We start from the raw sequence: 26,966 nt of genomic DNA on the forward strand, positions 1-26,966 counted from the left end.
TTGAATTGAACTGACAGTTGTAGAAAAGAAAAGAAAAGAAAAGAAAAGAAAAGGAACTGAGAGTGGAAGCTTGGTGAGTGGGATGGAAAGAAACTAGAAAAATAAGGGTTTGGACGTATTAGAGGAGTAAATAACTCTGGTAGGAAATGAGTGGAGAGAGAAAAAAAAAAAAAGTGTCAAAAATTTACCAAAAATATAAATGGAGAACCAAATGTCAAAAGAGGATCCCACAAAAACGTTCCATTCATACACAAATGTGCATGTGTATACACAAACATACAGGTATACAAGTTTGGTCAATACTACTGGGGGAACTAGAACTCTCCCTGAAGGGCAGAAGGGGTCTGGGAGGTGTCCTGTTTGTTTTAGCCCCTGCTCCCGACAGAGGGTGGCTGAGGGAGGCGGGGGGCAGCTAGTGGGTGAACAACACAGCCACAGACACTCGACTCCATGGAACACAATGGATGAGTCTCTTCACTAATTCTGAAGGAGATCCCTTTTAGTCTTAAACCAAAATTTACCTGACAATTCACCTTTAGTTTTTATCATCTATAGAAAGCAACGAACAAGCTGCACTCTATAAATAGGTTTGCAAACTGGGCTGTGCCTTTTGCAAACATTAAAGTGGAAATGGTCGTGACACAGATCAATAATGCTTGCCTATTTCCCTGTGCTATTCTGTTTATTTTTAGCCTCTACACAGAGCTCAATACCTGTAAGAAAAACTCTATATCACCTTCCAGAATATTACCAACTAATGACCAAAGCAGAAAAACATTTTTTTTTGCATTTACTTTATCTGTTCGTTTAAAAAAAAAAAAAAGAAAAAGAAAAAGAAATAAATTCAGACTCGACAAAAAATTGTTGCATTACCTCATTACATAGATTCAGGCCTTTAGGGAAGAGATCATAAAGCTTATAAAATTCCATACCTCCTTTATTACTCCCTGTTTTCTTTCATTTGCCAATTTATCTAAGAGTTCAGTTCTCTATTCCACAGGCAAAGAAGTGCATATTAGTGTTCATAAACACAAAGAGCTTTGGGTTGCTTAGAAACAAGAAAAACTATGACCCCCTGTCTCACCTCCCTTACATCATTTAGCACATGAAGGAAACAGCTGCAAACCCCAATGAGGATCATCACAAGCTTCAGGGATATAAAAGGTGATTTAGAAAAAGCACTGGAAGCTGAAGCAATTGGGACTTGATTCTCTACAAGGGTTGCCTTACCCATCTCTGCATTTCTTATGGAGTTCAGCATAATTCCCGCATGCAGTTGGTGTCCTTTAATATGGCCAAATAAACAAATTTCTCCTAAACATAAATCACATTGTGATTATTTGTTTCACTGGAATCCCCAGTGAACTTATGAATTCCTTTGGGGCCCAGATAGAGTTCCATCTTCATGTTTTTGTCCTCAGCAACCAGACCAAAGCCTGGAATGACAGATGATTAGGAAGTATTGATTGGAAGATCAATTACGTCACTGTGTGATGCTGGGTATGTCCTCATCTAGGGGGTTTAATAGAGTCCACTGCAATAGCCATCAGTGAGCATGTGATCACCCTGAATTTCTGGGCAAAATTTTATTTGCTGGAATGTGTGCATAATTTTTCTGAGAAGAGGACACATATCTTTTATTGTCTCATAGAATCTGTGGCTATTTCCTGATCCCAAAAGTTTAACAATTTGTGGCAGTAGTCTCCAACATTATTGGATCATGAATCCCAATACTAAAAAACTTTGAACCCGGACAGCATGATCTGTGAACCTGAAGGTCATGGTGCGATTCTTGGGCAGGGCACATGCCAGGTTGTGGGCTTGATTCCTGGTGCTGGGGTGTGCAGGAGGCAGCTGATCAATGATTTTCTCTCATCATTGATGTTTCTCTTTCTCTCTCTCTCTCTCTCTTTCTCTCTCTCTCTCTCTCTCTCTCTCTCTTTCTCTCTCTCTCTCTCTCTCTTCCTCCTTTCCTCTCTGAAATAAATAAAAATATATTTAAAAAAAAACTTTGAACATGCACACCATGCTCATGTATTAGATATGCACACATGTACTATATTAGGTACACGACACAACAGACATCAAAATGACAAAAGTAAAGGTAAATTGAAATAAACAATACTTTAAATATTTATTTTTAAAATTTTATTGAATTTGTTAGAACCACATTGGTAATTAAATTATATAGGTTTCAGGTGTATAATTCTATAACACAACATCTGTATATTGTAGTATGTGTTCACCATCGCAAGTCAAGTCTCCTTCCATAACCATTTATTCTCCCTGTACCCTCTTCTACCTCCCCCTATTCCCCTTCTTCTCTCATACTGTTGTCTGTGCCTGAGGTTTTTTTCTTTGCTTTGCTTAATCCCTTTACCTTTTTTACCTGGCCCCCAACACCCCTCCTCTGTGATAGCTCTCAGTCTGCTCTCTGTATCTATGAGTCTGTTTCTATTTTGTTTGTTTATTTTGTTCATTATATTTCACATATGAGTGAAATCATATGGTACTTGTCTTTCTCTGACTAGCTATTTCACTCAGCATAATGCTCTCCAGGTCCATCCATGCTGTTGCAAAAGGTAAGATTTTCTTTTTTTTTATGGCTGAGTAATATTCCATTGTGTAAATGTATCACAGCTTTTTTTTTTTTTATCCACTTAAACATTATTTTATTTAAATGTATTTAATATACAAATCCATTTTATTTACTACATAGTAATTATTTTATTAAGAGCAATTTGATTGAATATGGGTTATGTCTGAAAATTTAGATTTAATTATTTATGATATGTTAATTTTAAGGTCAGATTCTAAGTTCAGTTTATTTTACATACCTGGGTTTTAATGGCTGTCACAATTTTAAGCAATAAAATCACAATACGATCTAAAAATTTCCAGATACCTTCCCACAACATTCTTTCTACATTTTAATTTCTTTAAAATTGTTATTTTCTCCCTTATTCTTAGAAGGACAAATTAATTATGCTTCCTTCTTTCTTTTAAATGATCTGTAGGTAGCACACTACTAAAGTTGCTTATTATCACAGAAACAATTAAAAAAATATAGAAGCCTTTCCTCTTTATAAAAATAAAAATAAATATAACTTAACTGTAAGTTTAAGAACTTTCAAGTAATTTTCAACAGGATAAACAGCAAAACTCTGTAGGATACAAAAGAGTTTCATGGTCCCTTCTCAATTTAAAATGTTGTGTTAAGTGAGTTCTCTACTATGCTGAATATTAAAGGTCTGTTTTTATAAAGTTAACTAAAAATAACATCTTGCAGTATTTTGTATATCTCTGGCTTCAACATCTTGGTTGCACTAGCTTGATATGAATGATATAGTGAATGAATTTATCTCTTCTAACCTTACCCTAGAATCGAACAGCTGCTTCTTAAGAGGAAACACTAACTCAATGTTTTTCATAAAACATTTCATAAAGATTGTGAATAAATCTCATCCAGTAGTTGCTTACCAAAAAGAAGCACTTAGTGTATTTCATTGGTGAAACAGAAATAAACAACTTACAAATTTAAAACAAGTGTTTTGCCTTCCATAACTTGTTTTAATACAGTATTTGTTTCTTCAAGATTTCAGTAATATCTTTAATAATACTTTCAACAGCATTTTCTGGCAAAGAAACTCTTTTTAGATAGTTTCAACACCTTGTATTAGTGAAAGAACATGTATTTCCCCAAGATGTGTGCTTTTAACTTTTACATACAAGTTAGAAAACTTCACAAGAGGCTTCCCAACACTGTAGAGTTTAGTGAAATTTTATGAAGATTAGAAGGTAACTTTTAACACTGGATTTAAAAAAATGCAGAGGTTATCCTCCAGGTTTTTAAAAATCATGGTACCTTCATTATTTCTATTACAAAATTTCTCAAGGCAAAGTATACATTCCCTTCCAATGTGTGCATTCTTTTTTTTTTTTTAAATATATTTTATTGATTTTTTTACCGAGAGGAAGGGAGAGAGAGAGCTAGAAACGTCGATGAGAGAGAAACATCGACCAGCTGCTTCTTCTTTTTTTTTTTTTTTTTTTTAACAGAATGAATTTGTAGAAGTGAAACATGCTGGTTGATAGGGACAGAACATATCACATTTTATTGATTTTTTTACAGAGAGGAAGGGAGAGAGATAGAGAGCTAGAAACGTTGATGAGAGAGAAACATCGACCAGCTGCCTCTTGCACACCCCCTACCAGGGATGTGCCCGCAACCAAAGTATATGCCCCTGACTGGAATCGAACCTGGGACCTTTCAGTCCGCAGACTGACGCTCTACCACTGAGCCAAACCGGTTTCGGCCCAATGTGTGCATTCTTAATGACAACAGATATAAACCCTTATTTCAGTTAGCCGTCTTGATAATTTTGAGATTTGGGGACTAACTTCTGGTCAAAACTGACTGTATTAGTATTTTTTTTTTTAAACTCATAAGATAACTAACAAAAAACTTGTCCTAAAAGGACATGTTAACTCCTCCATTTCATACTGTTCCCTTGTGCTTTGTTTGTAACATTAGTGACATCTTCAATCCACATTTTATTTTTGTTTTTGCCAGAATCTTTTAAAGCTACTTCTTTTGTTTATTTTGTTGTTGTGGAGGGCTAGTGTAAATGAAACAAATTAATATTCTGCAAATAAACTTAACTGGACACTTACAAATACAATGCAACATGCTATAGATAAGTGAGGGGCCAGTCACTTATCTGTTGTTTGAGGGTAGCCTATTGCTCTCAGAACCCAGGGTCTTCTGACATAAAGAACGGGGAGGGTGCAAATGTCAACTCATACATAGTAATAAACTTAATTTTCTTATTTTGGGTGTATTGAAAATAAGTAGAAGTTCTAATGTTTTCTCCTCACACTCAGTGGTTCATCTTGCAAACTCCACTTTGAAAATCGATAGTGCTATTTCCAAGTCAAAAATGAAAAATGATCGATGGTCTGCTAGACTGGCACTGGCTCTCATTGTTTGACTCCTCAAAGAGTTCGTGGGTAATCCCTGAACTTCTGTTCGGAGAAAGCCTCCATCCAAAAGCCTGCTGAGGGAGGAACCAAGACAGTGATGGGTTTCCTACTGCCATCACCTAGAAGATAGTCCGATTGACTTCACCGAGAATAATGGGATACGGTTCGCAAGTCTCTGTCTCCAGGTTAGACTATATTCACCTCTCAAATGGACTGGCAGTTTTCAGCCTCAACAGACATTGAAACATGTGATTGTGAGGTGTTGCAAAATTATTCAGCACACACTCATTTTGCTTAGAAGCACTGACAGCTGCAAGTGGGAGGGAAGTGACGGGGTCATGTGTTTTCACGGTTGTTCTTCTGGACAGCTCTATTTTGTGTGGGAAGAAGAAACAAATTGTATCTCTTAGGTGGAAGGGAAAAGTTTTCTAAATTTAGAGTCTTTTATCACCTGGATTATTTCCTTTGCACATGTTTTCTACAATTGCCACACTGAAGGCAGGGGCTCAGGAAGTCTCGTGTGCTCCAATGCAGCCAGCGGTAACAGTCATATGCCAGGCAGCTGGCCAGACAACTCAGTTCAGTAACCGAAGCCTATTTCAAGAGTCTGAAAGGACAGTCCTAAACATCTAGAAGAAATTATCTGTCACAAGATCTGGTCACCTATAAGTAAAGTCTCTTAAAGCACTAGCAACAACATAGGTGAGTTTTAAAATTAAGATGGAGCCAAAAGATGAATTTGTCCCAATTTCCTCCAGGAAAACACTAGCCTCTCTCCCGTTCTTCGAGAGCTCTTGAAAAGTAGATGTCAAAGCCTCTAATTCCTTTCATTTTTATTGTTTTTAAAAAATCCTCACTCGAGGATATTTTTCCATTGATTTTTAGAGAGAGTGGAAGAGAGAGGGAAAGACAGAGAGAAACATCGAAGAGGGAGAAACACATTGATTGGTTGCCTCCTGCATGCATCCTAACCAGGGCCCAGGCCAGGGAGGAGCCAGCAGCCCAACCCTGACTGAAATCGAACCCGGGGCGTTTCAGTCCACAGGCCGTAGCTCTACCCACTGAGCCAAACTGGCTAGGGCTCTAATTCCTTTTAGAGGTCAACCACTCTCAAAACCAGAGTCTTTCAAAAGGCTTAGGATAACTCACCCTTGGGAAGTTAACTTGATTTGAAATTAACATTCTGTCTGTGTTTGAGGAAAGGGAGGTGTATAGAGAATCTAGATGTCATTCAGTATTTCTTTGGGAAAAAAAATTTTGTTGACAAAAAGAAAAACAACAAGAAAAATGATCCAATCTAGGTTGTTTTCTGCATTTCAGAGATTCCACCAACATTATCTGTCATCAGAGAGACTAAAGATAATAAGAGGTGGTTATTTGTATTTATCTCAGTTAAAAGCATACTATTTTCATTAGGTTTTTTAGAAAGTGACAAGATGGACCTTACAAATGAAGTTTTTATTTGTGCTACTTCCTTGCCTACAGATTTATAAGCACTGGTATTGTGTTTCCTATATGAAGGGACAGAGGTTATTAACTGTGGATCCTGACTGGATTCCTGTTACATGTTTGCATACTGCATTCCCTCTCTGTATTTTCCCATGAAACTAGATCCTCCATGCCCCACCAATCCCAACCACTCTACCTTGTTGCCTCTCAAAAGTCTTGCTGCATCTTACATGAAACTTGTTGGTTACTCTTGCTTGGAATTTGTGATTAAACTGTATTTGAACTCTTCCATACAAACAGGTAAAAAAAAAAAATATATCAGCCAAAATAGCAACTTAAGCAGCCAACAGTAATCTGGTGAGTAATTGCCCTGAAGATGAAAAGGTACCAACTAGAAAATTTTTACATCTTTTCCCTACAAAAGAAAAAATAAGACAAACAGCCTTGAAAGATGAATAGGATCATATACTAGGAGTGTTAACACTGGAGCAAATCCATAAAAATGATCCAGTTTTCTGTTTCTTTCCCAGAAGAGGAACATAGGCCTAGAAAGGAGCCTCATGACTCACTCTACTTCCACCTATAGTCAGAGGCAGAGCCAGCACCAGGCTCAGGGTTCTGATGGGGGTCGAAGCAGAATGGGGACCTGGCCATTTGGTCATTTACACTGACATCAAAGAGAAATCTCACAGCAGTAACTGAAATTAGATAACCAATTTCATAAGGCGATAAAGACTTCCACCAGGCATACAACATTTTAAATATTTATTAGTTATTTATACATTTTTGAAACTAGAAAAAGGATCTTTTCAAAGATTTTCAAAGCAAAAATCTATTTCAGACACCCTAAATATTTTCCAGGATGTTCCCACCAGCCTCTGTCACTGACATTCTCTGACAGAGACCTAGGAAAAGTTAGGCCAATCAACTTGCTTCATGATGGGTGAGAACCAGGCACAATCAATGGTGCAACTAGGTCCGATGGCCACATCACATGTCTTTTCTCCATTCAGGACTCAACAGACTTCTAACTGCCAATTAGAAACCACTCCCAGTATTTTAAACCCAGATGATTATCTGTGAGAGTTGAGCTTCCAACCCTCTTTCCAACATCCTGTCCCTGGATCAGGCATCAAATCTAAGCTCTGTGTTTAAGCTAGAGAAGGAATAAAGACTAAAAGCACTGCCCAAATACTCTTTCCAGTGAGTCTCCACTCCACTTTCTTTCTTGAAAGTTATAATCTGCATGAAATAATCCTAGTTCAAAGTAGAGTGTTTTTATCTACATTAATGACCTCTGAAAATATGAGCCTAGAAAGGCCTCTGAGGTTCAAGAGATAAAACTATCCACACAGAATACAGGGGTTCCATAAATCAGGGTTCTTTTTTTGGAGAATTCTGTGCTGGAAGTGAATGAAATAATCGACGCTCTAATGACAGATTCAAATTTAATAATCTCGGCATGCCTCCATCTACTCATCCAAATAACTGCTGGCTCTTTGGGCTTGTGTTCAACTGCTTAATCTAATGTGTGGGGGTTGGCTCCTCTCAGAACCCAAGGCTCTATCTTGGTCTGGCCCCCCAAAGAAAGGTATTATCTCTCATTGGGGCAGACATAGGAGAATGCTTCCCCCCTCCCAAACCTTTTATTTAAAAAGAAAACGTTGTAGATTTTTTTTTTTTGGAAAAAATTTTTATTGAATTTATTGGGGTGACATTAGTTAATGAAATTGTATAGGTTTCAAGTTGACGGTTTTATAATACATCTGTATATTGTGTTCTGTGTTCACCGCCCAAAGTAGGTGTCCTTCCATCACCATTTGTCCCCCTTTACCGTTTTCTACTTCCCCCTGCACCCCTCCCTGGTAATCACCATACTGTTGTCTGTGTCTATGAGGTTTTTGTTTTTCTCTTAACCCTTCACCTTTTCACCCAGCCCCCTCAAACTCCCTCCCCTCTGACATATATAGCTGATTACTGCTTCCCATTTATACTTTTAGAATGTAAAGGCTGCCATTTTAATTGGTATTCACAGGTCTGCCAATGTTCAAACCCAAGCAGTTCAGTTTATTTACCTCCCAGGGAAAGAGGGTTATCTAGAAACAAAAGGGCATGACAGGTTAAAAGGCTATCTTTGCTAATACGTTTGAAATGGGCTAACCTTAGTTATATCCTGTTGAGTCCTTCCACTTTTTAGGATGAACGATGTAGCAAGCAAGGCCAGACATATTGCTTGGGCCTCTAATCTTAGCTGGAACATTTCCTGTCTCATGTTCTACCATCAATAGTGACCTACTTGCTATACCATGTGATTTTCCAACTGGAGCTTTTGATGTTCACACATGGGAAACACAATTACTTTTATATTTAGCACAAAGTATAGCCATGAAAAATTTCAAGTGATTTCCAGTTCAAGTTATGCACATTAATCTTATTTTGAGGTAAGTTGTTTTGCTTTGTCATTTAGAAACATAATAGTTGTAACTCATTAAAAACAAAGCTTTCACTAAAAAAAAATAAAATAAAAAAATGCTACATTATTTCATTATCTATAATAAATTGAAAACTAAGTGGCACAAAGTGAAATAATCATGTCCTAGTTACTCATCTTGTTTGAGGAACCGGACAAATAAGACTCTTGTTGAAAGTGATAGGGAACAACAACACTGCTGGTATCACTTAGGTTTGAAATCCTTGGAAAAGTGAAAACAATTTATTAATGAGGATAGAACAGGAGGCAAAACTCAGAAAAACAAACAAACCCAAAAACAAACACTCATAAATGGAATAGAAGTGTACAAAAAGAGAAAACAACAAGATTTTTTTTTGGTGAAACTATGGGTAAAATTAAAACTCACTCAAGAACAATGCATCGTAAGATTATGAATACCTAGCAAGAAACTCTTACAATAAAACAAACAAAACAAACAAACAAAAAAACAAACCCGAGAGTAACTCAGGAAAGTTGATTTACCAGGCAAAGTAAAACTGTCATACACAGTTTTCAAAATTAAGAAGTCATTATTGCAAATTTATGCATGTATGTAACATAGCAAATGACTATTCAAAACGTTATCTTTTCTGGTTAGCTTTGATCCCCAAATCTTAAAGGCTCTAACACTCTAATGAAGAATACTTGCTCCTTGTCACTTGTGAATAAGCAAATTCCCCTCAACCAAATCTCCAAAACAGATGTCAGGAGACTGTAATACCCGTATTTAAGTGAATTTCCAAAACTCTGTGCTACACCAGCTCAAAAACAGCTGCTTTTGTGAATCATAAAGAACCTTTCAAAGCATAGTATTCATACATGGAAAAGCACATGTTCTACTTTGCCTCTGCCAAAGAAACCTCACAGCCACCCCCTCAGCCCAAGTACTTGGGAAGTATTCCAGCCATGTGTGTGTGCCCATTATGGATTCTTTCTCCTCGCTACTGCTTTTACTATACATTTTCTGCAACCTCATGCTGTTTCCTGCCCACACAGATTATCAAGAAAGGGAGAAAAAGCCTTTTTTTTTGAGCAATAAAAGGGCCAATCCACTGTATATGAAAACTACCCTGTCAAACAGGCTTTCAAGAGCTTACATAGACCCTGCACCTGCCTAACTTAAACAATGCTGATACGCTGATCCAGCCCTTTAATTACCAGTCTCATCGTTACCTACATCTTGATGGATTCTAGCCCAGCCATACACCCATATCCAACCAGGTTATAAAGTGAGGGAGGAAGAGGTCCCTACCATGATACTTAGGAAGAAAGTATAATGTGGACATCAAAATATTTTTTTCCCTTTCTTCCCCCTTCAATTTTTTTCCCCCTGACTTGTCACTGATGCAAACAGGAAAGACAATCTGGAAGGAACCAAATTAAAAATTACTCTCAAATATGATGTATTCTACTCACCATAAAATTTCTATCTGTTTTTAGAAATCTGATACAGGGAGTTTAGCTGACTCTAACAGGTTTTTGTAATAGTGGGAACCCCAGAAGGCAGAACAGTGTTAACTGGGTTTAGGCTGATCATCTGCACAGAGAAATACCCTGTAGCTTGCAAGGTCACCTGGGAAAAAATCCAGGACAGATGGGCAGGTAGGAGAGGAATGTGAGGTTCGCCAAAGTTGAAATGACGATTTATGTAGTTGAGTGGTAAAGTCACACAGCAAGCCTCAGAAGATAATGGCTCACAACATATTTAGCAAATGACCAAGCAACCCTCAGAATGACAGGGAAGGAAAGAACATTAAGGCACGTACTTTGGTGGAAAAGGGTCCTAAGCTGAATGTCAGAGAAAAGGGACCTCAGAGGGGCACTGGGCTTCACTTCTGTCAGTCCCCTCCAAATTAATATGTGAGCTAAAGCTAGTTTTCAATTTTCACCTTTATAATTTCCTCAAACTAATTAAGTTCTAAGAATAAATCATTTTAGTAGATACATGAGTTCAAATGAAAAATTATGTGTAAGCAGAGAATGCAATTTTATTTGTTTAAGTGAATTTGCTACTGCAAATTATCATGTCATTATAATTCTCCCAATTTACATTTATCCTTATATGTATACCTTCATATTTAAAGGTTTATACCCAATTAAAGGAGCTGGCATCCTTAAAACTATAATCAACATAAAAACTAAAGTTAAAAGTATTATTCAAATTTCCCTCTTGTATTCATGTAATCCTACTGTAGTAGTAAGTCTATCTTTTCTCTAAATAACTTTGATATTTATATCTTATCTTATTCTCAGTAAAAGAGAGAGAGAGAGAGAGAGAGAGAGAGAGAGAGAGAGAGAGAGAGAGAAAGAAAAACAGGTTTTCTTAAGTTTTTAAATTTTATAGGAAAAAAGCTAAGGTACATATACTCAGTTCAAATGTCAATCAGCATCCCACTTTATTCCTACTGGAAAAGAAAAAGACTATGAATTATTAGATATCAAAACATCTAAATATTCATCTTTTCATCAACTTATGTGCTTGCTTGCTCATTCATTTTATAGGGTTTCTGCCCTCATGGAACTTACTAGTATAGTCTAGTTGGGAATTCAGACAAAACCAAGTAAACAAAACTAGGTGGTGGCAAGTATCATAAAAGGAACAAAAACAGGGAAGAAACAGAGAATTGGAGTGTGGGTGGGGACCTCCTAAACAAATTAGATGGAATAGTGCTGAGAGGTGCCTGTGAAGAGGAGCCTTTCATGGAAAGGATATAGCCAGACAAACCTAAGATGTGTGATCCAAGCAGACAGAACAGGGTCAGAGGTGGTAATGGGACTGGCTTATCAGACAAACAGGAAACTAGTGTGATTAGAAAACTGAATTACGAAAAGGGTGAATAATGAGGTCACAGAGGTGGGCAGGGCTCAATCACTTAGGCCTTGCCATAGTCTTGGGACTATCTTTGGAGGCAAAGGGAAGCCGTGGAGAGTAGAAAAGGGACATGAGTAAATGAAGCTAAGTCTAAATTCTAGCTTATCCACTCAGTACTTATGTGACCTAAATAAATTACTAGCTCCTCTTGGATGCTCAATTCCTAATTTATAACAAGAGTACTCAATAAATAATGGCCAATTATAATCATCAGTAATTATCATTATTGTTAATGCTATGATATGTAAATAAAGTTAATAAAAATGTTTACATGCAAATAGACCTATACTGCAAAATAACATAACAGAAATATAGAATTATTATTAAATAAACAAATTATTTTAATATTTTTTATTCAGTAAAAAGCATCTACTGATAGAGTACAAATAGACATAAATTAGTACATTCAAAACTATTAGGATTTATTGTGGTTTTAATCAGAATAATGATTGATCTTGGTTCATTTCTCTGTCCTTAATTAGTCTTCATTGTGGCTTTTTTTCTCCCTGTCAACCCAGCCTTGCCATTTTGTGTCCAGGAATGTGTAGCTCATGCGTTCATGGTATCTACCAAACGATACAGCAGTCATAAGGGAATTTTATAGTTACTTCCCAAGTCACAAAATGTAGTAGACACTTACAATTGCCCGCCAACATCTAGTGCCCCCTCACTCGCACACACATACTTCTTTTTTACTAAGGAGGTGAATTTGTTCAAATTCACCTCCTCTCTTCCTCAGGTAGTGATGATTGATCTTCTCACTAGTGACCAGTTTACAGCTGAGCATGTGATCCTATTCTGATCAATGAGATGAGAAAAGAGGTCTTCTTAGATTCTTCTTTGTAATGTTTTTATATTTTTCAAAAAGAAACCCTGGAGCCAGGCCTGTGTGGATCAGTGGTTGAGCCTCAACCTCTGAACCAGGAGGTCACAGTTCAATTCCTGGTCAGGGGACATGCCAGGGTTTCAGGCTTGATTCCCATTAGGGAGGTAGTGGATAAAAAAAAAATTATATATATTGATATATATATTCTTTTTTTTTTTTCCTTAAAGAGACCCTGGCCCTAACTGGTTTGGCTCAGTATATAGAGCATCGGCCTGCAAACCAAAAGATTCTGGGTTCAGATCTGGTCAAGAGCATGTACCTCGGTTACAGGCTCCTCCCCAGCCCAGGCCTGGTATAGGAGGCAACCAATCATGTGTTTCTCCCACATCGATATTTCTCTGTCTTTCCTTTCTCTTCCACTCTCTCCAAAAATCAATGAAAAAATATTGTCAGGTGAGAATTTAAGAAAAAATAAAATAAAAAGAGAAACTCTGGAACAAGGTATCCATTTTCTGTGCTCTACATAGTGACATCCTTGCAAATGATATCTGAACAACTATAGCCATCTTGTAAAGAACCAGTCTTAGGATGGACTGGTCCCTGAGGACGTTCAGAGGCAGAGACATGAAAGGAACCTGTATCCCTGATGATACCATTGTGTCACTGAATCAATCAATCCTGCCACCAGCCCTAGTTCTCAGATGGATATTACACTTCCCTTACTGTTAAGTTTAACTTGGAGTCTTGTGTTTTGTACAGAAGGTCTCCTAGCAGGACATTTCTATTCAGAAACATCACTAATTTCTTTGTCTCTGGGATGATGTAGGAATGTAACTAGGACTTCTGATTCTTGCTCAGTGCACTCCAGAAACCTGGGTATGGCATAAGACAGAATTTTAACTGGTCATCCAGAAAAGCCTGGGGGGAAAACAACCCTAGAAATCACAGGAAGATGGTACTGTGGCATGGGTATCTGGTACTAAATGGCCCCTCTCTCTGTCTTTGGCTTTCTCTGTTTGTTTAAAAGCTTTGACATTCCCTGGCCAGCATGGCTCAGTGGTTGAGTGTTGGCCCGTGGTTCAATTCCCAGGGCATATGCCTGGGTTATGGGCTCAATCCCCAGTGTAGGGCAGCGATTAATTTTCTCTCAACATAGATGTGTCTCTCTCTCTCTCCCTCTCCCTTCCTCTCTGAAATCAATGAAAAAATATTTTTTAAAAATCAACTTTGACTTTTACCTCCCACCTTCCCAGACAAACACCTGTCCCTCCCCCACCCCCCCCACCCCCAAGACCTAAATGAAGTCCATAAGGCTACCGATTGTGAGCCCTTATCCAATTACAAGAATTTCAGTAGAGACCACGTAGGACTAGCACAGATCCCAGGCACAAGGCAGATGTTAAGGAAGCAGAAGCAGCTTCATATTCCACTGGGATAAGAGGATTAAGGGGCAGAAGCACTCCAGAGAAGAGGTGCAATATTATGGTTTGTAGTCAGGAGGCAGACATGCCTGAAAAAGAAGGGGGAAATACCATGATCAACAAAGGACAATGGCTGATTTTCCTTTTTTAGCTATGTAGAATTATTTAAAGTTGAAAATATTTAGGCCCAGTAAAAGAAAATATCTGTCATGTTAAAAAAAAAAAAAAAAAAAAAAAAAAAAAAAAAGCATAGAGCGTGGAAGGAAGGGATGGAGTGGGATTATTGCTTGGGGAGCTCTTGTGAAGGTTGGGAATGAAGAAAAAGAAAAGATCACTTCAATGTCTAATAATTCCTAATAAGCAAAAAAGCAGTATGGTTTGAAACCAAATTAACCATTCCAGTCTTATAAGCATTTTTTCCTCCAAGAAAATTATAGAATTATAAATTTAGCACATACTGGAGAGCAGAAAATGTAATGCACACAGATTTCATAATTCAGTGTCGTATTTGAAAAACATTACTTAGAAAATGAGGTGAACATTATAACGGGGGAAGATTTTCCAAGAGACCATAATTAAAGCAGGATATAAATGGTGTCTTAGCTCTTGAAAGGGTCACTATCAAAATTCCACTTAGCGTCTTAATTACTAATCTGTAGCAAAAATGGAAATTCATTCAATGTGAGGGTGGTATTGTCTGGGTCAGGAAAGTGGTAGGAGAATATCTGGAGAGTTTAGAAACAACCCAACTGAAGGAGTCAGATCAGGAAAAGAAACCTGAAACAGCCCCCCCCCCAAAAAAAAAATAATAAAAATTAAATAACTGAAGGAGAGAAAACGAAAACTTACTAAAAATAATTCATAAGGGAAAGAAAAAAGTGACAATAGCTACAAGGCAATAACCCAGCCTCTCTAGAGACATAGGCCATGCATGATTAGTCAGAACAACAAAGTAAGAATGTATCAAGAAAGGGTGCACTGCCGAAACCGGTTTGGCTCAATGGATAGAGCGTCGGCCTGTGGACTAAAAGGTCCCGGGTTCAATTTTGGTCAAGGGCATGTACCTTGGTTGTGGGCACATTCCCAGTACGGGGTGTGCAAGAGGCAGCTGATTGATGATTCTTTCTCATCGATGTTCCTAACTCTTTATCCCTCTCTCTTCCTCTCTGTAAAAAAATCAATAAAACATATTAAAAAAGAAAAGAAAAGAAAGCATGCACCACTCCACATGTTCTGCTATTAAATATATCAGGGCAGCCCTACCTTTCTTTTCCCTATTCGGTGGGTACCTGTTTTGGTTTTTGTAGAAAGCTTCCTCTCCTTGGCTGTAATGAATATGTCTTGCTAGTTGAGACTTGTGATCTTGATTCTTAATGATTAAAAAATACACAGGAGGCGGTAAGAGTGATTAAGATAACGGAGGTGTCACTGGCAAGCACGAGTAAGGCTGGTAAAAACTGAGGTTTTGTGAGACTAATTACTTTTACACTCTGTAAGGTTGTCAGAACATGTAATATCTTGCATAAATGTGATCTGTTTCTTAGCATCAGAAAAATACTCTGGAATGCTGTAGAAAAGTCCTTTGAAAATGTAAAAAAATGCAGTCACTCCCAAAGGGATAAGATTCATAGTAATACTGATTATAATAGAGCTTTCATAAAGCAGAGTTCTTACCTGACAGAAGGCAAGGAGAATGTAAAAAAAAAAAAAAATGGAAAACATTATTGGAGGGTGGGGCTAAACGAAGGAGAAAAGTTGGAATTGGGTAAACTTAGAAGGTTAAGGATTGAGAACATTCTGTGAGAACATTCTGTGAGAATCTCTGAGTGGCCAGATTATTATGATCTCTGAATGCCTAATAATCTGGCCACAGAGTGTGTGTGTGTGTGTGTGTGTGTGTGTGTGTGTATTCTCCTACCACTGGTAGTATTCTCCTACCACTTTCCTGACCCAGACAACATGTCACACCACACACACACACACACACACACACACACACACACTCACACACACATATATACATATACATATATATACATATACACACACACACACAAATATATATATATATATATTAGAGGCCTGGTACATGAACTCGTGCATGGGTGGAGTCCCGCCAGTCTGGCCAGGGGGAGGGGACATGGCAGTTGGCCGACCTGCCTGCTGGTCGAACTCTTGGTCAAGGGGACAATTTGCATATTAGCCTTTTATTATATAGGATATACACTGAGTGGCCAGATTATTATGTGTTCAGAGATCATAATAATCTGGCCACTCAGTGTATTTTCAAAGTAGAAGAGGAAGATTTGGTATTTGAGACACCTGAAAGCAGCCATGAGAAATTACCAAAGCAAAACTCCACAGAGTGAACCTCCACTGGTTGCAGGTAAGGGGCTGAGCAATGTGTTCTACAATGTTTGCCACTAGCTCTTACCTGAGCCTTCCTCAAGGCCTCCCAGCCCCAGTGCCTACGTGAAAGCAAAAACCCTGGGATGTGCAGGGGCGGGTGTTCCTGGCTTACAAGATCCAAAAGAAACCAGTATTTGAGTCCAGAACCTAATCTAGAGTTGCTCATCTTCCCTGTTACTTTGAACACCTAAATAATTTTAGATGTAATCACTCCATTTTCTAATGATATTTTCTTGGCAGGTCTGAGAAGAAAGCACCTATGTTAAGTAAGCTTGAATGTCCCAGATGATACTGTCATTTAGAGTTGGTAAGGAAGACCTAAGGAAAAAGGGCTATCCTAATGGCCTTGACCTCAGGCAGTTAGGCTTAATTCAGCTGATCCATAATCTCCACTTGGACACAAGATCAGCACATGACCTCAGTAACCCAGCGCCGAGGTAAGAACTGGCACTTACTTAAGCCATTAGACCAGGCCATAAAAATGACTGTCTATGGGGCATTTCCTGAGCAAAGGTAGATTTATAAGTGAAAAATATTATGAAAGTTAGTCTCTGGAATCAAAACTACTGTTTTTTTTTTTTTTGTTTGTTTTTTAAAAAGCTTCTCGTAACAAATGTCAAATTTCCCCATTATGCAGAGCTTTGGATGTCAGCAGCCTGTAGGCCCAGCACCATCTTGTTTCCTCCAAGGCCCCCAAACCTCCCATGGCCAAAGCTAGCTGGTCACTCCACTAGGTGGTGAAAGGAACCAAGCCATCTGCGATTTCAAAAGATAGAATGAGAAAAACAAGCAAAAAGACAAAAAGAAAGAAAGAAAAGATGAGAGTGAGGATGTCCCAACTCTCAAAAGGGGCTCGTGGGTTAGCTGCCTTTTCAAAATATAACAAGGGGTGTGGGAACAAAAGAGGAACGAGGAAAGATGACCTAGGCTAGGGGTAGAGTTGGAGATATTGAAGAAGACACAACAGGGAGGTGGTGAGAGAAAGGCAAGGCAGGAATGAAGCGGAGGGACTTTGAGGATGGAGGGGGCCGGAGTAGGTGTTACTTAATATGAAATGTCGAGACTGGTGCTGAAGTCGAAAACCTGGCACTTGGATTGATATTGCTAACACTCATACTTTTGGTGACTATCTTGGCATATCCTCTCCAGGCCTTGTAGCCTTTAGAAGTGCACCTAGCAACTATTTCTTGAATACCCTTTCTTGAGAAGCTACAAGGTGGTCCCTGCCCTCATGGAGATTTCTATCAGGACATGGAAAAGCTTCCCATAGTAGGTGTTAATACTTGAACTGCACTTTGAGTTAGCTAATAGAGAAGAGGTGCTGCCCAGGACAGATACTCTATTACTATTTGTTAATTAAATGAAGTCCATTCTACTTTGCAATTATTGCCCGGTAGATAGTTCAAGGATTAGGAGCTAGATCTTATCACTAAAATTATCTTATCAATTAAAAAGATAAATATATCCATTTTAGTGTCCAGGGGCATAATCTAAAAAATAAAAATAAACACACACACACACACACAAACACACATCATTATCTTTGGATGAGGTGGAGAGTGCAATCATAATTTTTCTAATTATGGGTATCTTCTTGTTCTACTAATTTCATAGTAAAAAGTTTTAGAAGCTTTTGGGAAAAAATCACATTTTGCTCACTTAAAATATGTGTGTGTGTGTGTTTTAGCATAAAATACATTTGGCAGCTGCTAACATAATTTGATGGCTATGCCCTGCAAAAACTTGATTTCTTTTTAATCAAATTTTTAGAACCATACTGGGTTTCTTGCCAGTGCTGCGATAGTGAGCAATAAATACATCATTAGATTAATGGTGGTCTGATGATGGATTGCTCAAAAGATAGTTCTAGCCAAGAAGAATAAGCCCAGAAGTGTCATTGTGCAAGGATTAATAAAATATTGTTTAAAACATAGATATCGAGCTAATGCAACAGGGAAGAAAACACTGCAAAATAGAAAGGAATAGCCCTGGGTTTATAATGCAGCATAGTAATATTGATCACGGACTTTCCCGAGTACTCTGGAGCAGCCACACTATTATATATGCCTCTGATTAGACCCAGAGATGAGAAGGAAAAAGTTATAAAAAAAGAAACTAACCAGAGGAAGGCCTGCTGCGGTAATAAATTATTTAAAGCAAGCAGGGCAAGCGGGTTGTGAAGACAATATAAAACAGAATCAATGCCCCCAAGAAACCCCAAACCATCAGCACCTCTATAAATTTCTTACCACCCTGTCTGGCATTTTACTGGAGGTATTTTTTCCCCACCACTCTCCTCGTCCCATCCCTCCCTGACCCGTCACTTTTTGCCAACTCTTTTCTCAGTGCTTGACATTTGTTTTTCTTCTGTAACCCAGGATGCTGTCTGAAGTTCTGTTTCTCAGCCTGTATCTGTACAGCCACAGATGAGTGCATCTGTCACTTCATTCATAAATTTCCCACGGAAACTATAAGCTGGGATTATTTAATGTGATACACTTATCAACATAACTTTAATGTTATACCTATTTTTATTTTTTCCTACTATTGTTACAGTTTAATCCACAACATTAAAACTAGTGTAAAACTTCTATATCTCACTACCTGTTCTATATTAGAAGATGTGACTAGATGCAAAACAAAACAAACAAAACAAAAACTACCACCACAAAGTGAAGGCAGGAGTTTAAGGACAATTTTGGAGGAGAATTACGGCTAAAGTTTTAGTATTAGGAACTGTTATAAGGACAAATTGTCCTGGCCGCTGTGGCTCAGTTGGTTGGGCAGCATTCTGTGCACCAAAAGGTTACCAGTTCGATTCCTGGTCAGGGTACATGTTCGAGTTTTGGGCTTTGATCCCTGGTAGGGGGTATGCTCCCTGATGTTCGTTCCATTCTCCCATCAATGTTTCTCTCTTTGTTCCTTTCCCTTCCTCTTTTTCTAAAAATCAATACAAATTAAAAAACAACCAACCAACCAACAAACAAACAAGGGCAGGTTGATTTGAAAAGTGAATTTTTCATAAGTAAATTTTTCTATGGGCATAAGGATATATTGAAAGGAAGGTCAAAACTTGAAAAGAATTTGTCAAATTCTTTTTGCCACAAGTATCCCATGGCCAAAAATACCCCCAAAAAACAAAAACAAAAAAACCCTCACCAAAACAAACCCCCCAAACCCCAAAACAAAACCAAAACCAAACCAGAATTGCAAAATTGTTCCTTAGAAGCTTGCAATGACCTATGACCCAGTTTCAAGAAAAGTAACATTCTACTGTTGTTTTTAACTAGCACAAATCAGTCCCATTGAATAATCAGGGGCTGAAATTATACCTTAGACTTTAAAAATTTTTAGGTCCATCCAATCATTCAGAAGCTGGTCAAGTGAAATATAAGCAACTGTATCCTGCTAGCCTAAAAGCATTATTATCAGCATGACTCAACAGGCAAACAGTACAGGTCTAAAATATTAGTAAAAAAAAAAAAAAATTCAACATATAGACCTTACCTCCATTGTACTCTGTGACCTTTAGCAAATTATTTGCCATGGTGGGTCAAGGCTGGCTGGTTAAGGTCAGGTTCATTGAACCAATGATCATAGTATATGGTGGTTAGTTTTATAAAGAAAACTGTTCAAAAAAAGAAAAAAAGAAAGAAAACAAAACTGTCCCAAGGTTATATTTAATATTAAAAAATGCAAGGAAAGGTAAAAATAAAAAAATAAAAACTATAGATAGCATAAATGACTAAGCAGAACTTTATTATCTCACCACAATGCTAAATAACAATAATTCAAAAGACATAAGGCCAACTTCTCAGTTATTGGTGTCATCTTTGTGGTTGCTGTTTGCTCGTCTGTGACAAAGTGGGGGAAAGATTGTGGCACTCGAAAAATTTAGGTAAGCGACCTATGAACATGCCTGTCAAGTGCTCCTTAAAACAGAAATTCCTCTGTAAAAGTTCCTGTAATGATGCAGGGGCCTGGAACAACCCAAGTTCAATTTCCCAGCCTACCCACATCCTTTTGTCCTCAGGGAAGTAAATATTCTGGGCACTGCTGACCTCTGAGAAGTCATTTGGTTTTTTTTTTTTTTAGGAACTTGGATGGTAGAAAGAGGAAGGGGTAACAACTTCTCATAGATCCTTTCTCTTTTAAACCTTTTCCAGGAGTATTATGGAAATGCAAAATTATGCCAGTCTGAAATGGCAGAACTGAACTTAAACATTGGTATCAAAGGATACATTTAAAAAACAAACAAACCACAAATTGGCAATAATTAATAAATTGAAATTTACACTGATTTGTAAGGGAGATGGCAATCAATTCTCAACTCATCACTCTGTGATGCTGATAAAATCTATGTACCCAATTAGCTGGGACAACTCAAAGTACTTCTAAGACGACTTTTTGAAAATAAGACCCCCTGGGTCTCTGGGTGGTTGGCTTGGGACACTTCTGACAAAGAGGCAAGCCAGCTATAGCTTCCCAAGAAGATCCTTGACCTTGGATAAGTTGATACTAGCCCCGCTGAGGTTCTAGCCCTCAACCTGGAACAACTTTAAAGTATCAAAGGTGGTTCCCAAGGGCTAGGACTCATCTGACCTCCAAGGAGAAATTCTCAGGAATGTAAATTAGGACTGGCAAAGTCACCCCAGAGACCTCAGGGTTTCACTGGACTTGGAGTAGAGAATGGAGGGACTAATGGAAGGACTAAGATTAAATTACCTTGCTTCCCCAGACAGACTTCTTTAGAATTGGGGGGCTAACCTGGAACAGGGATAGCTGAGGTTTCCCAAAACACTTCTGAACACAGGACAAAGGTGTTGTTGTTGAAAACAGAGAATTAAAGGGTTACCTATAAATTTCACAAGGCCAGTAAATGTCACCTGGAAATTTTGAAACAAATATTTGTTAAATCAACTTATAGAGGATATTGTTCTTATATATCAAGAATCGCTTGGGGGTGCTTGTTAAAAAGCAGATTCCTAAGCCCCACCCCAGACTCGAATCCCAGAGATTGGAGTCCAGCCTATAAAATGAATTTCTAAGGAACAACCCAATTGACTCAGATGACTCATGTCAAGGCAGGAGAGTTATTATGTCTACGTAGTCCGTCAGCAATTTAAAGACAGATTAGGGATTTGCACATTTCCCCCCAAATGTTTAAGTACCATAAAAATAAAAACAATACTTCTTGTGATGAGTTCTTAAGAACCATTGCAGTTTATCCTGCAACATATAATGAACACCATTATTAAAATATAATTATGAGCATAAAATTATTGGGAAGATATCAACTACGCCTCACAAAAATATTGCCTTTATTTTGTCACCAAAAAAATAATTATGCTATTAAAGGAATTTATAGTTTTTTTAAGTATCAGTCATTTGGCTGCAGGAATTTATTAAGCTGTTAAGCCCCTCCAATATCCTTTTACTCATCAGAATTTTTGTGATAAAGGTTTTTATTATGTTTTTAAACTATAAATTGTAAACCATTGCAACTAGTGATTAGGCTGACTATGAATTTATATGCAAGTTATAAATTCCTAAAAACACATTTCATTAGAATTAGTAAGGCAGTCTTCACTCTAACAGATTAAATAGCCTCTGCAATAAAGCTCTGTTTACTTCTATTAATGATTTTTTTTTTTTTTTTGGTGCAAAATGATTCGTTGTAATGCATCTCTTAAGAAGCAAAAGAGCACAGTTTCTAAAATGCATGCTACTGCAAAGCAGCAGACCAGTGTTGCATGGTGATGTGACAAGCACCACATTACTTTCCTAGAGGGATTTTTTTCCCTCCCATAGACACCCCCTCCCCAAATCATGGCTATCATTATTTTACAAAATGCGGTTTGCCATTTCTGAAGAGTCAAACACCCTTGTTCTTCCTCACCCAAATCACAAGTTCAGGCTGAATACTGAATGAAAATAGAACTTGAGAGGCAGGCTTTGTTTGTAGCATGTTTCTTCTACTAAGGGTTGCCCCCTACCCACGCTCCATCCTAGGGCTCCCACTGAAGTGTACATGCTCTGTTTTAACAGATGGGCCGGCTGGCGGCTGCAGGGCTGTAAAATAGGAACGTGGAATCTGCACTGAATGGTACTGAACTGAATGCTCATAAAGTTCATGGACATAGACTGACCCAGACAGACCAGGCAGATCCAGACGTGCTTACACTCATTTATACACCCCACAGATCAGAGGGGCCATTTCTCCACCCAGGGGAAGTTCAAGGTTGTTTCCCTCTGCATATATTTCTATTTCAGTCACCTGTCAATTTTATACGCACACATATATGTATGCACACGTATGTGCATATCTACATATGCAAACACACACATGGGTAGCTATATATCTCAACCTTTCTATATATTTTCAAAGACCAAAATATTCCCAGTGTCCAGACCAAGTACTCTCAACAAGCTCTCTTTCATGTCAAATAAGAATTACAAGAAAATATTATATTAAATCCTATTGAGTCCACACATAATATAAAATACATGTATGTAACTGCCCTCAGAAAAACCAGCTGCTTTTACTCCTTATCATTAAGATTAAAAAAAAAAAAAAGTCTATCCCAGAACGAGGTGTCAGGTTTAACCTTAAATCCTGTTGTCAGTTCCTGTCACAACTTCATCACTTAAACACACAGGTGCTCAGGCAAACGCCACTCGACCAGCCTGGTGCTTCATTTCATGGTCTGGTCCCGTACTCCGGAGGGGGGACTCCGGGCCCCAGGACAGACCGGAGCTCCCGCTTGGCTCTGACGGCGTCTTTGGACACCCCTGGCCGTGATGCGGAGGTCCGAGCACCCCGGGAGGGATGCGGGTTCCAGTGCTAGCAGAAAGTAATTACTTCCCAAAGTTTAATATCCGTGCTGTCATTTCCTTCCAATAACTGCAAAAACCACTGAAGCCCCAGCTACAGAACCTGGATGGTTCCTTAAGTTCTCTGACAGCTGAAGACAACCCCCAATTCCCGAACCCCAAGATCGCTGGCTCGGGCTCCAGATCAGACGCGGACGCGGGGTTCTGCTGCCCACGACTCCTGCGCGGGCTCAATTCTCTGGAGCCCGCCCGCCCGCAAGCCATCCAGGAACCGCGGGCGCAGAGGCCGGCCCAGCAGGCGTGCGGCGGCCGCAGGGAGCCGGCGGCCACATCCCTGGGCCACCAACCCAGGGCAGCACAGACCGACCACACGCCAAGTTCGCGGGCACGCAGCAGAGTCGCGTCCCGGGCAGTTGCGACGCTTTGGAACCAGAAGTTCAGGAGTCGGGATTCTGGCGGGGACGACATCCCTCCCAGCCCTGACTCCCCGCAGCGGCCACCCTCGGACAGACGCGCCGCCGCGCGCCCCAGGACGCGTCCAGCCCCCCGGCTCAGCTCGCGGAACCGCTCCGAGAGGCGCCGCTAGACTAGCCCGCGCGCAGAGCACTCACCCTGGCCGCCAAGTCCCGATCTCAAAGCAACGCCTCTGCTGCGGGTCCAGATTCCCAAGTTGCCCCGAAGCAGCGTCGGCTCTCGCCCTGGCGGACCGGGGGCGGATCGGCTCGGGCAGGCACCTCCGAGAAAGCAGCACGACCAGCCCGCGGCCGCCCCGGCTCCGCAGCCGCCCGGAGCGCTCTGACCATTGAAGGACTGGCTCCGCGAATGAGGCGGACCTCCGGGCTGAGGAGACCTGGCTCCGAGGGGGGCGGGGCCGGGAGGCGGGAGGGGCGGGGCCAGCCCCGGGTCCAGCTCCCCGCAGGGCGGGGCGCCACAGCCCGTGACTGGTGGATCCTACAGCCAATCGTAGTGGCGCTAGGGCCAAGAGGGAAGCCGGGGGCGGGGCCGAGCGACTGACTCCGCCCAATCGTCTGCGCCCAATAGCCGTCTCGGAGGGCTGAAGGGAGGCACGCCGGCGGCCGGCCAGCCGCTGTGGTGAGGTGTCCAGGCTGTGGGTGCGGCTGTAGAGAGACCCGGGCGCCTCCGGAGGGGAGGTGGGGACCCCAAAAGGCTGAGAAAGGCCGGAGCCCCCGCGAATCTTTTCGGTGTGAAGCGAGAAACCTAACCGCAGCGCGGGCCGAGGCCGAGGCCGGATAGACAGCACCTATGCCCGGCGCCCGCAGGAGACGCGGCGGAATGTGGCTGCTTCAGAGCATCCCCGGGAGCCGGGGAAACCAGCACCCGAAGAGGGTGAGTGCCGCGCGGGGTCGCCCAGCCTCCCGCGAAGGCCCGGCCTGGAACTGAGCGTTCTGGGCTCCCCGGAAAAAAAAAAAAAAATGTCCCGAGTGTGGTCTGTGGCTACCCCCCAAAACAAAACTCTGACACCTCCAACCTCTCTGCAAGTTCACTACACGGCCCCTCCACACCCCTGCCCGCCACGCCCTGTGCTGGCAGCGGGGTCCTCTCCGCCCCAGAGGCCCTGGCACTTTCGCCCTCAGGACGAAAAGGGGGCTCGGGCATTGACCGAGGGCGCCGGACCCCGCCTGGATTGAGTTTCAAACTGTCTCCTCAGCTCCCCCGTCTCAGTGGGGAAAAGGTCCATAAATAAGGCAGGCTGTCAAAAGGTCAAGAAAACCAGAGTCTGGACAGTTCTTAGTGTGCCCTGAAAAATCGATTAGGTGATGCAGAAGTTGCGCAAATGGAAGCTCTCAGGTCCCGCTGCCCCACGGGGGTGGCATCCAGCGGTGGCTCCTGCCGCTGTCCGCTGGCTCTACCGATGAGTAGCCCCTGGAGAAGGCTTTGTACGCGGGTTTTAAAGCCTTAACTTGGGCTGCAGCACACACAGGGAACACTGGATGTTCAATGTGCTTGCTATAGTACAGTATTTATGTTAGATGATGAAAAAAGAAATAGGAAAAAAAATGTTTTAAATGTATTGATTTGAGAGACAGAGAGAGAACCAATGATTTGTTTTACTTAATTATGCATTTTGTACATGGACCTAGTCAAAAAGCAAAGGGTTGGCGGTTGCTTTCTGGCCTTGAAGCCTAGGATGTTAGTAATCCCTGAACTGTAAGCTGTGGATGGGTAAGTGGCCTCTGTGTGCCTGGAGCTGCAGCTTCCATAGGTAAGACGCCCAAGGAGTGGGTTAGTAAAATGAAGGTATGCATGGCAGGAAAGGGGCCAGGCTTCCTGGTGCCCCGACACACACCTCAGTGTGGATAGCTATTCAGGATACCACGTGTGAGGAAGTACAGACCTCTACAAGTGTTATTTCAGTGGTGGCCTGGCCCCCATAGGGACCTGCTTCATAGCTCACTTTTCAAATGCAGGTTCTGGTGAGGGTCACTGACAGGAAAAAAGTCAAAGGGGATGTGGCTGAAAAGGAGCGGCATGGTTCCCTCCAACAGGGAAGGCTGCAGCTCTCAGGTGAGCTCTGGCCTGGATTGAGTTTCAGATTGTGTCTCCTCAGCTCCCTGTCTCAATGAGGAAAGGTCCAAAAACAAGTCAGGTGGTCAAAAGATCAAGAAAATCAGAATCTGGACAGTTCTTAGTAGGCCCTGAAAAAATTGATTAGTGTTGCAGAAATTGCGCAAATTTAAACTCTCACCCAGTGAACCAAATGACTGGTACACGAAAGGGAAATCATTCAGTCCCAATGGTCGCTTAGCTGCTGGGAGACCTGGGAGAATGGCCTTGGTCACAAAGGAATTAGATGTAGACCACATGAATGGAATATATACTAACCAGGTCTCTGTCCAGGTCTGGGCTGGGGGCTAAGGGGAAAAATACATTTTCTTGGCTTTTTTCCTCCACTCCTGGATAAAACTAGAGAAAAAGTTTGCCAACTGTGTTTATCATATTAACACTCTGGGAAGGTTTTCTACAGATGCCAATGATTTTTAAAAAATCACCTCAGTAATAGGATCCAAACACTGGATGTTCAATGTGCTTGCTGTAGTACAGTATTTATCTTAGATGATGAAAAAAAAATAGGAAAAATTTAAAAATGTATTGATTTGAGAGACAGAAAGGAGAGAGAACCATTGATTTGTTCTACTTATTTATGCCTTCTGTACATGCCCTGCCTGGGGATCGAACCCTCGACCTTGGCATATTGGGACAATATGCTCTAACCAACTGAGCTATCCAGCCAGGGTGGACATTTCTAATGACTTCCATGTTTCAATTTTCAAGGTTTTCCATCTGTTTGTTCCACATAGACACAACCATGCCTGGGCTCTTGAATAAGTAACTGGTCTCATTTTCCCTTATAGAATGGATAACATGGAGGAGACAGAGGACATCAAGACTGAGTCCATATTTCCACACCATCTTCTGTTATAATCGGTGTTTGACAAGAGCTTATCACTCTAACACAGACCTATTCCTTTGGTTGCCAGTACCCCTAACTACTGTATCTCGAATTTGGGCCATCCCCAAATTCTACAAGGGTAAATGAGATCTGTTACTTATCTAAGAACTCATTATAATCCTATCTGTGTGAAATAAAGAGAAAGCTATGGAAATCTGGATGTAAAAGTCATGTTTAGTTCTACCTATTCCCCCAAAAGAAATTAGAAG

The 26,966-nt window shown here is 40.4% G+C and overlaps 1 protein-coding gene and 1 long non-coding RNA gene across 2 annotated transcripts in view; one reads left to right on the forward strand and one right to left on the reverse strand.

The window, feature by feature from the left end:
* The window catches only part of MARCHF3 (membrane associated ring-CH-type finger 3), a 134,408-nt gene extending 110,265 nt beyond the window's left edge, over window positions 1-24,143 (reverse strand). Inside the window, exon 1 of the mRNA XM_084880941.1 lies at window positions 23,897-24,143. The gene's annotated coding sequence lies outside the window, so the exon portion shown is untranslated. The remainder of the gene's footprint in view (window positions 1-23,896) is intronic.
* Window positions 24,144-24,360: 217 nt separating this feature from the next.
* The window catches only part of LOC311621144, a 169,600-nt gene continuing 166,994 nt past the window's right edge, over window positions 24,361-26,966 (forward strand). The window contains exon 1 of the long non-coding RNA XR_014794793.1: window positions 24,361-24,632. This is a non-coding gene — a long non-coding RNA (uncharacterized lncRNA). The remainder of the gene's footprint in view (window positions 24,633-26,966) is intronic.

Source organism: Pipistrellus hanaki, assembly GCF_964339955.1.
Source record: "Pipistrellus hanaki genome assembly, chromosome: 4".
Lineage (NCBI taxonomy): Eukaryota > Metazoa > Chordata > Mammalia > Chiroptera > Vespertilionidae > Pipistrellus > Pipistrellus hanaki.